The 13,991-nt window shown below is 42.7% G+C and overlaps 1 protein-coding gene across 2 annotated transcripts in view; it reads right to left on the reverse strand.

Moving 5' to 3' along the window:
* Positions 1-13,991, reverse strand: part of LOC308129330 (band 4.1-like protein 1) — a 126,685-nt gene that overhangs the window by 60,289 nt on the left and 52,405 nt on the right. The gene's annotated exons all lie outside the window — the stretch shown is intronic.

Below are 13,991 nucleotides of genomic sequence, written 5' to 3' on the forward strand. Positions count from 1 at the left end.
TAGATCACAACTTCATTAGAAACTTTGAAAGCTGTTCGCCTGATAGAACACTAACGTACTTCACCATAAAGTCAAGGACATTTACCTTCATTATAAAACCCCTCACTGAGCCAGATAATCATCATCATCAGCTTCGGCAAGACAAGATTACCCAATAAAAACTGTGAACCGGGCCCTGGATGTTACAGTTGATGTTCCCTCGGGTGCTGAACAGCAACTGAGGGAACAATCACTCATCCTTGAGCACATGCAGAGATGTGTTGTGTGCTAGCAGTGCATTATGTGTATATCATGGACAACAGTTACGTGTTTGGAGTCGGAGTCGGAGCTGTTATCGCTCACAACAAGGCCAAGCGCAGTGGCAGCATAGCAAGCTCGCAGCACACTCCACCTGAATTCTGCCTAAATTATCCTGGAAAACAGTGCGAGGCTGTCGCCTTCTGTTGCACGTTACACAGGGGAGGCTGGATTCAACCATCAGCGCAAATGAGCTGAAAGTAGAGAGCAGCCAGTGGTGTGAGTTACTGGATTTGTGTGCAGCAGGCACATCTGAACAGAGGCTCAGCTCAGAGGCATCTGGGAAAATGAATCAAGTCTTTTTACGCGGACACCCGGCCGGGGTAGTGCGAACAGAGCGATACAACTGCAGAAATGCTCTGCACCATGGTGCAATTGTGCTTTGAAAGTTGGAAGTATGGAAACTTGCTTTCAAAAGTTAACAGCAAAGAATTGTGCAGTCAAAGCAACAGATCATCAGCGTAATAGCCTAATCACCCTGTTCTCTATTTCATGTTTCCTTTTGTTTGCAATAATATTCTGAAGCATTTAGATTTGAAACTTGAAGTTAAACATTTAATAAAACATGTCATTCAAAACAAAAGCGTAAAATACAGCAAAGTAACCTTTACTTGCAGCTATTTGACATAATTCAGTGTGCATGTTGTGATGCTAATGCTACTTCTTTATGGAAGTTTCCCTGATCTATGGGCTTGGACCTCAGTATTGTCCTTTTAAAACACTGCAGTAAATAAACCACGAGCTTCACAGAAAGTTAGTGTGGTCTCTTTTTCACCTTGCAAAGTTATCTCTAGATTTTTGACTCCCCCCGCTTCGTGTTTAATGACAGTTAATGTATCTCAACATTTACCCTTAAACACTGGATTTGACATTGTGAAGCACTGGAGAAAATGCAACTTTTCAAAAATTCCCCATTCCATCGCCATGTAAACGGAGGAAATTACAACTTTTTGACAATGCTGCTACTGCCAATGTGTACCATGGCTGTACTTAATAGTTCCTCTGCACCTGCTCGAGTAGACCAACAGTAACAACAATGGCGGACTCCAAATTAACCCCAGCGAAGCTGACCAGTAGAAACAGGGAGAAGCCCTACACTTATGCCCCATTTAAGAGTCAACTTTTTTAAGTACAAACATTGTTTTTCTATTGTCGTTTCAAAAACTATTTATGATAACAGGACAACATTTTGAAAACGATGCCCTGGAACCAATGTAGTTTTCATGTTGGGCAACTAGTTAACACTGTTTTTGTCTCAAAAACATGCGTGCAGAGAACAATTCACTATAAACCAAATTGGAGCGTTATTATGGTGACTGTCAATTCTAAAACTACCAAGTCCCAGGAGAATATGGACTGGGAGTCATGACACTGGAGGAAAACGTTGCTGTTACTGTCCATCTACTGAGCATGTGCAGAAGAACTGTCTACTACTGCTGTGGTTGGCACCGCAGTAGTAGAGTTTAAGAAAAGTTGGTTTTTTTCCCCCATTTCCACAGAGATGGACTCGGAGCATTTTCAAAAAGTTCCACCTTGGCAGCAGTTTTTAAAAAGTTGCATTTTCAGTGGCTCCGGGCTCCGTTGTTAAAGGAAGTTTAATAGTACTTTTACCGGATTTATGAACTTCCTCTTGGCCTCGTAACAACTTAGAGTCTGGAGAGTTAATTAGGGAAACTGGCTGCTTTCTTACATCTAGTGTGTGAAGCAATTTTAAAAATCCATCTACAGAAAATATTTCTGTTGAAATGTAATTCGTGCGCGAGAGGCACAGACTGTCGCTGTGCCTCGCGTGATGATTGGCGAACTGAGTTCCTCCATACGTGTCCTAAATCTCTGCAGATCTATTACGCTCGCACACTGATGAACGAATGGAGCCGTGTTGTAGGGGAGAAACCTTTTTCCCCTAATCGGGTGCATTTGCGAAGCTTTGCAAAGACATCGACGGAGAAATATTCACATTCACATTGTGGATTTTGATGTAATAATTTATGCTTCTTCCTTCCCACAGCTGTAAAATTCAAGTCTCAGAGGCACACGTGGGCTGACTACTCTTATGTGCAAAAATATAAAATAATATTGTGTGAGCTGCTTTCTCTTCTATTAAGGAGAAACTGGCGGCTCTGCCTCCCCCATAACCAGCTTCTCCCTGAGTGGATGTCAGTGAAGGGAATTATTCAAAACAAGAAAAAGCTTGAAAAGACAAAAAAACTTCATGTTGAGCTATAAATGTCACAAGTACATTGTAGTTACTCTTTTTTTCTCCCCAACATTCAAAGCTCTAAATATAAACTGTGGACAGTTTATGTGAGGATTTCATCTCTGCGCACTAAGTAGATGAAAAAAAAGAAAAAGGTGCTCGTGACCCTGCAATGTGTTTTACTTGACCTTTCATCAAGAGGAGGCCGGGCCTCATATCCTCGATGGAATATGTACTCACAGGAGCGATGCCCTCGACATTACAGAGGTCTCTCAGCAGAATGAAAGACCTTGTACTGTATATAATGCAGTGTCTATGTGACCCTGGAGGTCTCCGCCACCCCCCCGAGCAGCGAATCACATCAGAATAATGATCCGCATCACGGCCAACGGCTGAGGTGAAAGCTCCAGCGCTTCGTGCTGGTTTAGAGGGCAGACAACTCCTACCGAGACTACCTGCCCGACGAAGATCCCGACACACTGCATGAAGGTAAAAGAGTGTGAACACCCTCGTCTTCCTCTGCCGCTGTGCCATCATGAGCATTACTTACGAAGGGAGTGATTTGGCAGACAGGAGTTCGAAGACTGGTCTGTCTGCTGGGAGGTTGGTCTCAGAGCCCCCCCTCCCTCGTCCCCTCTGTGGCTGTTCCAGCTGGGCACCGGGCTACAAAATCAATGTTTCCGTCACTGGATGAACTGTGCACAGGACTACCCCCCCCCCCCCCCCCTCCCACCTCCATTCCAACCCCCACGACGACAAGCAAAAAACTCGGCCAGTCTGCAACGATCTGACGGAGAAAATCGAAGGTTTATGTGTGTAGAAACAAGTGCAAACACACATGTGGAAGCTGATCTAACACTGAAGAAGAAATATGAAGAAGTACGAAAATATCGACCCATACAGAGGAAAGAAACAAGGATTTAGTGTGATAGCGTTCATTATTATTACTGGGCAATGTTCAAAACGATTCCTCAGCTTTCCCTTGACAGATTTTATTATATTTTCTGTGCTGTACCTTGCAATGTCTTCACTTCCTTTCTGTTGATCAACTTTGAATTAGTGACGGATCATTTGCCATTGTGCTTTTTTGTGTTAGGCAAATTCTGATTTATTCACTGTGACACTCAGAGATCTTTGAAACTTCAACAAAGACATCCAACCAGGGAGGCACCAATACCGCTTTTTGAAGTGAGAGTATTAACCTTGAGCTACTTGATGATACAGAGTATAGACACAAGTACCAAATGCCATTAAAAGGCTATTTCATACGCCATATGCAAATACTGTCCATTTCCAGCAGATCTTGTAAAAAATGTGTAAACAAGACTATGCAAAAACGTCTTTCAGATACTCACCCTATTCTTAATTGACCACCTGCTCAACTCACACAAACCAAATTTGCAATCTATTCATGTGTGCATGCAATTTATCATCCTTTATCCAAGTTCCTAGTAAATCAGGCCCTTTCTATTCCCTGTCCACAGTTGCTCACTTTCTCTTCCCACCTGTGCACTACAGACCCTTCCTTCGATTAAAATCCAACGCCTTGTGCCCTGTGACACAAAGCATTCGTCTCCGACCCGTTTTGTGTGACTGAGACTTCTTGCTGTGCTCACAGCAACAAATTACCTGAAAACACATCCCGGTCCAACTGTAGTGGCTCCCTGTGGAGCTGATTTTTCACTCCTGCTCCAAACACATTAACAAGCGCTCACACATTTTACAGCCGTACTGGAATCGATGCTTACTGTTACTTTGAAGTGGAAGTAAAAAGATTAGTTCGATTCGAACTCAGCCGGTGACGAGAACATCTCTCAGAGGATAGAAGCTATGAAGAAGAGGAGGAGGAGGAGGAAGGGAAGTCACCTAAACTGAAGCTACTTTATTGTAAATGGAGGCCTTTATGGAGACATGCTCTTGTAAAAGCAGATTAATTATGGAATTAATACTGATTTATAAGTCATGGAGCAGAGCGGTCACGCTGGAAACAGCTTCCGCCGAGCTCAAAGGGAAGCAGGATTAAAATGTACCGATACCGCTACAGTATCGGGTCAGATGCTGCACACAGTACAGAAAAAAAGACCAGATACAACCCAGCGAGTAATGTCATGGTTCGGTAATGTCAACCGGAGGTACGCAAGAGAGCACGAGCGATGTCAGCACATCAGAGATTCTTTAATATTCATGAGAATGACAAGAGAGATTGTAAATTATGTTCTGCCAAAATACGAAGAGGAAGTGAAAGATAGTTGGTACAACTATAATCAACTACAACTTAATCACTGGAGACATTTGGACCCGCAGACTTAGCCCAATGTCGCTCATGAGTTCAACTATTCAGCAGTTGCTACATGCTAAACATGTACACGCTCACATGGCGTGTGAGCTGCGAGTTTCGCAGGTCACACACGAACAATGCTACATGCTAAACATGAATAAACTATGACTGATAGTGATTCACAGCGTGTGGCAGGACACAATGTACTCGGTCCCTGGGTCTACAGTACGTACAGAACAGTACGCAAATAGAAACAATGTACTGTGTGACACACACTGCAGGCTGTATAGCTGTTGGAGGAGCATGTAGCACCAACGGAGAGGCTGTGTGGAGGTGGCCCACGGAAACGCTTAGCGTTCGCATGTCATTTGTATCTGGAGTATGAAATAGGCTTTTTGGCATCTAATAAGTTCTTGTATCGGTACTCGGTATCGGCAAGTAGCAAAAAGTTAATGCTCATACTCGTCCTTTAAAAAAGTGGTATCTGTGCATCTCTAATTAAAAGATGTGCTGCACCTCAGCAACAAGGTCTGCCTTTGATATCTGCCATCAGCGATCATAAACATCACGGGGGATAGCATCTTGTTGTCTCGGAGGGTTACAAGCGGTGCTCTCGCCTAACAAGCAGAACCTCTTTCCCTGGCTTTTCTTCTTCTCCTCGTACTGATCAGAGGTGAGCTTTAATCTGAGGAAGGCGAGTGCAGGGAGAGAGGGCTGGAAGAGGGAGGAGGAGGGGGGAGTGCTCTGTGGAAGAGTACTGGCTCGGCTCTGGGATGCAGTTGCCATGGTAACAGCATGGAGTACCCTCTATTTTTTTTTTCCGAACGATCATCTCTTTCTCTCCACGGAGGGAGCGACGGAGAAAAGAGGGAAAAAAAAAAAAAAAAAAAGAGTGGCCGAGCGAGAGATGGAAGACGAGGCGGCCAGAGGAAGAGACGGAGTGGGATCGAGGATGAACGGAGAAAGATGAGAGGAGACGGCAGAGAACGCAGGACGCGGCTCAAAGCAAATGTCAAGCAGCTTCCCCTCGGCTTGGAGGCGGTGAAGAAGCAGCAAACTGGAGCTGGATGTAAAGGAGGAGGAGGAAGAGATGCTGCTGCTAACCTCCTTGATTTCTATAAACATAATGCTGCTAATGATCCCAGGAGTTATTTACTCAACTGTAATCTGTGCGCCTACTCTACAATCTCAATCACATAAATTAATAAATATCTTATTTACATTTATTTGCGAACTTGCACTGAGAAAACAGCGCTGCCAAGTTATAATGAAAAGCGGATTTAATATTTATTCTACGTTTAGATAATGTTTGGGGAAAGAAAAAGTGAAATGTGGCCATATAGTCAAGACGGCAACTTTTCAAGCGCAACACAGTTTTCCCAGTTTCAGAAAAGTTAAAATATAAGTAAATTAAACAGCAAATCAATCTACTCAAATTAAACCAGTGCTTAAAATACAGAATACGTACTGAAAACGTAACAATAATTTCAGGGAGCTGAAATAAACTGAACCTTAGTTCCTTAGAATTGACTAATTACTGTGAGCTTTTTCCTTTTTTCAGCCTCGGCCATTTCATGTGTGGACGGCCAGATATCTGTGTAATATGCAACAGTTCATTATTCATAGTGAAATTTACACATAAAATACTCAAATCCTAATAAAACTCTCAAATACTGTTTGTAGTTACACACTTTTTATAGGAAGTAATTTCAGACACAACCTCCTTAACTAATGATTAAAACGATGTGTTTTTTACAAGCACCAAACTTAAAGCATTAAAACTAGGGCTGCAACTAACAAGTATTTTATTTTTCATAATCGATTTTGATTTTTTTTGATTAATCGATGAATATGGATAGATTTAGACAAGAAGACGTCAGCTTCTCAGCTCTATAGTAATCTGGAGGCTGGTGTCAAATTCCAAGTGTCTCAGAAGCTGATCAATCAAAAGCAGGAGTTTTTAAAATGAGCAGAAGCTCAAATAGCCTGTATCACACAGGATTAAGTGAGGAACTGCATAAGGAGCCACAGTGAGATGAATGAAGACGTTTTCTTACGGGAGCCATGGACATCCAAGCAGGTGTTGCGCAAAAAATAGCTCAATTTTAGACCTTTTTCCATCACACCAGACAACAAAACTTAGCTGTCAATGTGAGCAAAGGAGTAATCCTTCCTTATGTCCGTGCATATTCGTTCTGTTTGAGATTCTGGGTCATTTCAGCACTTCTGCATTGCATTTTGTTTCCAATGTCAGCAGCAAAGCGCTTTGGTTTCGCTGCAGCTCTGATTCATGCCTCTGACTTAGCTGCTCCCCCGTCCCCAAAGCTTCAGAGGCTCACACTTCTGTTATCTCAGTATTTAGTGCCAAGCATAGAAATAAGACTGCAATCACACTGGCAGCTCTGCAAGGTCACACACATGGAGCAGTGCAGTATATATCAGATCAGCATGGCTTCTACCAAATATCACAACACACTGTTAAAGATCAATTCGTCCATCTTCAATTCCATTTGACTCAATTCATGGTTGAGGTGAAGGCAGGATACAACCTGATACAACCTGTCGAGGTTCCAGGTTTCAGTCCATCACGGGACAAACACACCAACAGATCATTAAAGATCAAGAATTTTGAGTGCCCTCTCGACAACACCCTCCTTGATGCTTAATGAGCATTGAAGCCAACTCCTTTTGCTTGTTGACTCTGAAACTAAGGCTGAATAATTAAAATAACATGTAATGACAGTTTGGCGTTGAAAACTAACTACAAAGGGCCAATTTACATGACAGGGTTTCAAGTGAAAAACGCATCGTATTTTGCATATTCTTTTCAGAAATGTTTTTTGTTTGCACGTTAACGTTTTGAAAATGATGTCCATTAACAAGAAAATGGTAGAAATGCTGAAAATTATGCAGTTAGCATTTTGGGCAACTAGTAGGTGCTGTTGGTTGGAAATACACCGACACTCGCATGGACAGATGACCACGTTGGATTACTATTCCAGTAAGACTGTGAATTATGCTCTAACAAAATATCAAGAGGGGGAAGCTTGTTCATTCAACACCAGAGACATTTGGACCAGTTAGCCTGATGTCGCTAATTAGTTTAACTGCTCAGTGGATCCTGGAGGTTCTTACTACGAGCCAAGCTACATGCTACATGCTTTCTACAAATGGGCGAGAATCCAGTGCAAGAGGCCGACATTTCTGTGATATGATCGTGCTGCTTCCTTGCTGCGTTTTGCACAGCCTGCAGGCGGCTGACTGAAGATAGAGTCTAGTCCGGACGTGACAAAGGTATGGAGGAATTCTCTCAGTCTCAAAGTGATCCGTCATGTCGTCATCAGCTGTGGCGGTTCCTCCTGTAAAGCTGCAGTGCCTCTCTCCACACGTCTCCTCCTCACAGGTCGGAGGCAGGATGTCAGCCAGAGTTCATCCAACCACTCCAAGAGAAGCATGCGCAGCTCGAGGACACTGACCTCATCACACACACACGCACACGCACTCACACACGCGCACACACACACAGTGTTAACGCCGGCAGGAGTCACTCGGGCATCGCCCAGAGCACGTTGAGCAAAGAGAAGCTGGAGGTCTTTCCTCTTTAACGGGATTCTTCTGCTAACACAACAGTGCAGCAGGCGCTTGTTGCAGCCAAGGCGCCCTCTCATTACCACACTGAGCTTCCTGGGCGAGCAGACGCTCGATGACAGACGAGATTTCATTGGAACGACATAACAACAACAGCAGTGTGAAGCCTCGCATTCCTGTGGCACGCTCTGGAATCACGCTCAAAGGAGATAGTGAGAAAAAAATATATATCAAAGGCCACGCACAGCTGTGGCAATAACACGTGCTCACCTTCCTCGCGGCGGAATCTGCACGCTCCTCGATGACTATCAGGAAGTTGCATATGGAGAGAAGTAGTACTGTGAGGCAGGTACGAACTGCTTGAGAAGCCACGGATCTGAACGGACACTGATCGCTCTCAGATTGAGATCACTCCCACCGACAGCCTGCTCTCTTCTGGAGAATGTATCACTGAAAGCGCCATACACAACACTGCAGGGGCAATACTTTGAGTTATTACCATTTCTCTTGCAGATAAATTAAAGCATTGCAATTTAGAAGCTGGGAAATGACAACCCAAGTGACTAATTGTCATTGGGATTAGGGCCTGATTTAGTCAAATCCTGCATGAAGCAGCTACAACACTGTTGCGGCGATCTGCCTGAGTGCTCCAATGCTCGTACTGCTCGGTGTGCATGCGTGATTGTCCGCAGCACACCTCAACTGGTGAGCACAATCGCACTGATGAGAAAGACACCCTATGAACGGAGTTGAAAATTAACGCGCCAGCCTTTGGCTGTGTGCAACGGAGCTGAGAACACCAGAAACATCTGAGAAAAGGACCGAAACCAAAAGCTCAATGATTGGACTGTTAAAATGTGACCTGATCATTGAATGATTAACTTGCACACCATCTCGGTGGTGTTTGGTGGATTGGTGCTGCTTCAGGTTGAAGTTTCAAACTTTCATTCACCATATTTTTAACCGCAAAAGATGCATTCAGCTCTAATTTTGTCGACTGTTTCAATGAGGCCATATTCTATGGAACTCACTTGGTACAGCCTTTTTATTTGATGGATTTATCTTTTTTTAATCCTCATGCACAGTCATTTTTTTCTTCCATTGTTTATGTTTGTGTATACAGCAAACTTCTTTTAAGTTTGATGTATGTAGCAATGAATAATTATTCATTTTTGTCAATGTTACATTACATTTTGCCATTAACAGAATAATATAACTAAAATAATTGAGCCAATAGTAATAACATCTTGCCAATAATACGAGTTCATTCATTATTAAAGTAGCATTTAAAAAACATAATTTGAAAAAGGAATGAATACAAAAGTGCAATTACACACAATAGGTCTGCAATTAGTGGAAATAGATTTATATATATATATATATATATATATATATATATATATATATATAGTCTACTGTCAGTCTACTGTCAGTCTACAGTATGCAGAGAGCACTTTGTCGATACACTATGTGCTGCACTATGGGTACTTTAGACGCACTAGCATAGTGAAGCCTTTCAAAAATGTTGGAAGCGAGTGTAGCGTCGACTTTGAGGCTGTGTGGAGGTGGTTCATTGCAACGCAGAGCCTTCACACATTGTGTATGAACCATAGATGAGGCTTGATAAGTACTTGTGTCAGTACTGGTATTGGCAGGGAGCTAAAGGTTAGTACGCGTACCCATCCTTTAAAAAAGTGGTATAATTGCAACCCTAACATTTTGGTAAGACGATAAAGCAAATATACAGTTATCATAAACTAAGAAGAAGCTATCAGACGTAGTAGATCCAATGTTCCATATTAACAAAAGAAATGCAATAAATGTATAGTGTGTGTGTTATTTTACTCATATGACGTACAATAATGACTTAATGACTCTTACTTGTAGTTCAGCTTGTGTGTGAAACATTGTGGTTGCACCTGTTTTTGGAAGACACAAGCACACAGAGGTTTGCCACACTGTAAAATCTACAATCCAACACAAAAAAACACATTTCAAATACTTATTCGGGGGTTTTTTTGTGACAGTGGAAGGCCTTCTCAAAACAGTCTTCCAGTCGTTCAGGCTTCCTCTGATCGCCCACTTAATGTCTGAAGAACTATTATTTCATGGCCGCAGCTCAAAGTCTCCACAACAAACGGAAATAATGAGGTTGATTTGTAGTAATAACGAGAGGCACTTTGCTCCGCTTTCATCCCGTCGGATGCGTACAATGCCGAAATTAATCTGGAGTCCTAACACTAGGAGATGGCAGCATATGTGCCTGCCGTTTTATCAGTTCCTGTCAAAGAGCTGTCACGTTGGCAAGGGCCAGTGTGTAATCGTCTCGGCAGGAAGCCTCCGCTCTGCTCCAGTTAATGAGAGACCAACACAATGGCGGCTGCTCCCCAAACCAGATCCTCCACCACTGTCATTTCAGAGCAGGGAAATGATTTCCTGCCGTTTACAGCTGCGTCACTGCTGAAGCGCCGAGGACAAAACTCCGAAAACAGGTCAGTGCTTTGAGTGAAGATCTGCTATTTTTGATTGGAGCTGCACTCGGCTGCAGTTTTACCTTGTACCCAAGCAAAGGTGATGACAGTTTTTAGATGGAGTCATCAAGGTTGTTTACACGATAGTGTGTCGAGTGAAAACGCAAACATTTCATGGCATTTTGGACGTGTGATTATATGGCTACTTTGCTCAGAGCCACTGAAAACACACCACCTTTTTGGAAATTACTCCCAAGGTGCAACTCTAATAAAATTCGTTGGCGCCAGCGGATACGCTGCTGCTGCACACTATGGCCTTCCTAGATAGTGCTTCTGCACATGTTCTAGTAGATGGATAACAACATCATGACTTGGTGGTTTTATAGTTGACAGTCACTGTAATAATAATAAGTCTTTGTATTCCGGTTGTTAATGTTCATAGTATATTGTTCTCTGCGTGTGTGTGTGTGTGTGTGTGTGTGTGTGTGTGTGTGTTTTCACTACAAAAACAACCAACTGTGCCAACTCATGTACCTACATGGTAACTACATTGTTTTTAGCGTTTCTGCCATCTCTGTGTATATGGACATTGTTTTCAAAATGTTGCTGCGTAAACGTGAAACTTTTCTGAAATAAAATTGCAAAAATGATTTGTTTTCAACTGAATTGCTGTCATAACTTAGCTGAAACTTGCAGGCTTCTCTGTAATTTGTATGTGCTACCTGTGCATTTCTAAAGGAACGTTGCCTTCCTCCAACAAGCCCAACAACTACTGGATTGGGTAATTGGCGAGTTATTGCATGAGCGTGATCATCCAGTCCATCCCATCCACGGATTTAGGGTCACCAATTAACCTCAAATGCATGTTTTGAGACTTTAGAAGTAAACTATGAAAGGGACTCTGCAATGGAAGTAGAAAAAGTCATCCTGGAAATGAAGTGCCAACCACTACACCACCGTGACCTTGGTCTAGCAGCAGCTTCACACTCAAAAACATCCCAAACAAACCCTTTGTTACCATCCCCACAACTTTGTTTTCTTTTCCTTTAGATTAGAAAGTGTTAAACATATGAACAGTCAGATCTTCTTCCAGCAGCTTTTGTATTTCCTCTAGAGCTTGAGTTTCCTCAACTTCAGACAACAAAATACTTTCCCGCGCAGCTTTAGAGCCCAAATTTATATGGTCAACAATTCTTATTGGTTTTGCATAGTGTCATGAGGCTCTTTGCACAGTTTATGTGCATCTGCCACAAGACATACCAACAAAGTCAAAGAGTCAAAATGTTATGTCATGAAGATCAAGTTGGTATTGAGCCACAATCTCACATTTACAAGTTTTAACCAAAATTTCTGCAACATGGTCTTACAACATTCCTGGGACAAATTCCAACAAGTTCCAACAGAAAATCATTGCCAATATTTACAATATGATGCATTTTTGCATCAACCATGTATAGTAAGTAGTCGAAACCCAATGAGATCAGAGCTTAAACTGTATAAAACGGATATTCAACAGGACAGAAGTAAAGAAAGCACAAAAGCAGGACACGATGACCAAAAATTACGGTAGGTCAAATGCATATGTGATGGAAAAAACACACCTTAAAGCAGAAATGCATGAACATCGGCGCCATAAATGTTTGTATTCATTGCATAATTTCTGTTCAGTCTAATATCGTGCTGCCCTGAAACAAATTGCAAATAAACCTGATCACTATTCAGTGTTCTTGTAAACAACACAATCTGGTCCCTCAGAGACAATTCCATCACAATAAAGCAACATGTAAACGCAGCTGGGTTTTGATTTTGTTTTTTTAATGAAATCAATGTTGAAAGTCAACCCAGTAGATTTCCTTGAACATATACTGTACTTGTCCCCCTAACTTTGCATTTCCCTTTTAAAGGAACACACGCATACACCCCAACACAACGCACTGGCACCATCCTTTTGACTTTGTTTTCCGTAATACATCTGTTTCAATTTATCCTTTCTTCCCAACATTGTGCCTAAAGCTCATTCGTCATATGGCTTATTTTATTCCTTTGTCTCACCTGCATCGCTCTGCAAACTCTTGCGCCCCATCATTATGTACATTTTTAAACAGGATTTAATCAAGTGTCGAGTGTCGCAATCAATCGGACTGCAGACGATGACTGCAAAAGCTCTGGTTCACGATTGAATTGACATGTTTCAGACGTGCAACGTGATGAGAGAACAAGGGCACATATAGTGACCTTTTAACCCCCCCCCCCCCCCCCCCGAATCTATCTTTTCCTGTTGTGTAGCAGTAGTGCATGCTGTTTTACACTTTGCATAGGTCTTCTTCAATATCTCAGACCATAGCAGAGAGATGAATGCCAAACTGTTGTGAAATCCATTTCTTCCAACTGGAAACTTGAGTGTTTCCTCATGATCCTGCTGTAAGCACCAACACAATCCCTGCTTTGTTTCCTGCAGTGTTAGCACAGCTAGCACCAAGGCTCACATTAGGTCTGTGCTTCAGAGGGAAAAAAGCAGGGGTTTCTTTAAAATGCACTGCTTTAACCAGGGGCTCCATTTTGGTTCATTTGCACCGACGAGAGCATAGCACAGCGAGGGGGTGAAGCCAGCTTTCATCTTTTGTGAAGCTTTCTTTCTGCAGTTTTAATGCATTCAAGGTCAAACTGCCCCCCCCCCCCCTCCCTCAGTCAAATATGACTTTTTTGAAATGACCTCGGTGCTGCATCTGTTGAAGCCTTGTGTCGACCTGCATGTGCATAACATTATGCTAACGATCCCCTCATGACATCAGAGAACCACGGTCAGGAGACCAGCTCCTCTCCTGCAGGAAGGACACCGACAACACACGCAGCCGTCCTCTCCTGGGTGTATTCTACTATATCCTTTCAGCCTCCGCTGAGGCAGAGAGCGCCATAAATCAGGAGGAAACACAGCGAGGGTCATCTCTGCGCAGCTAGCCTTGAGTTACAGTCACACCCCTTTACTGTATTTATCTCAAGGGATCAACACGGATCAGCGGGAAATAAAACGGAGGTGTTGGGTTGCCTGCGAAAAGCCCCGGAGGGATTTTTTCCTCCATCGCGATGCAGGATCATTATAGGATGCAATCACATGGAAGGGGTTGGAAAGAGATTGTATTTTTAAAGAAAACTAGGTAAT

This window comes from Blennius ocellaris, assembly GCF_963422515.1.
Source record: "Blennius ocellaris genome assembly, chromosome: 4".
In the NCBI taxonomy this organism is placed as follows: domain Eukaryota; kingdom Metazoa; phylum Chordata; class Actinopteri; order Blenniiformes; family Blenniidae; genus Blennius; species Blennius ocellaris.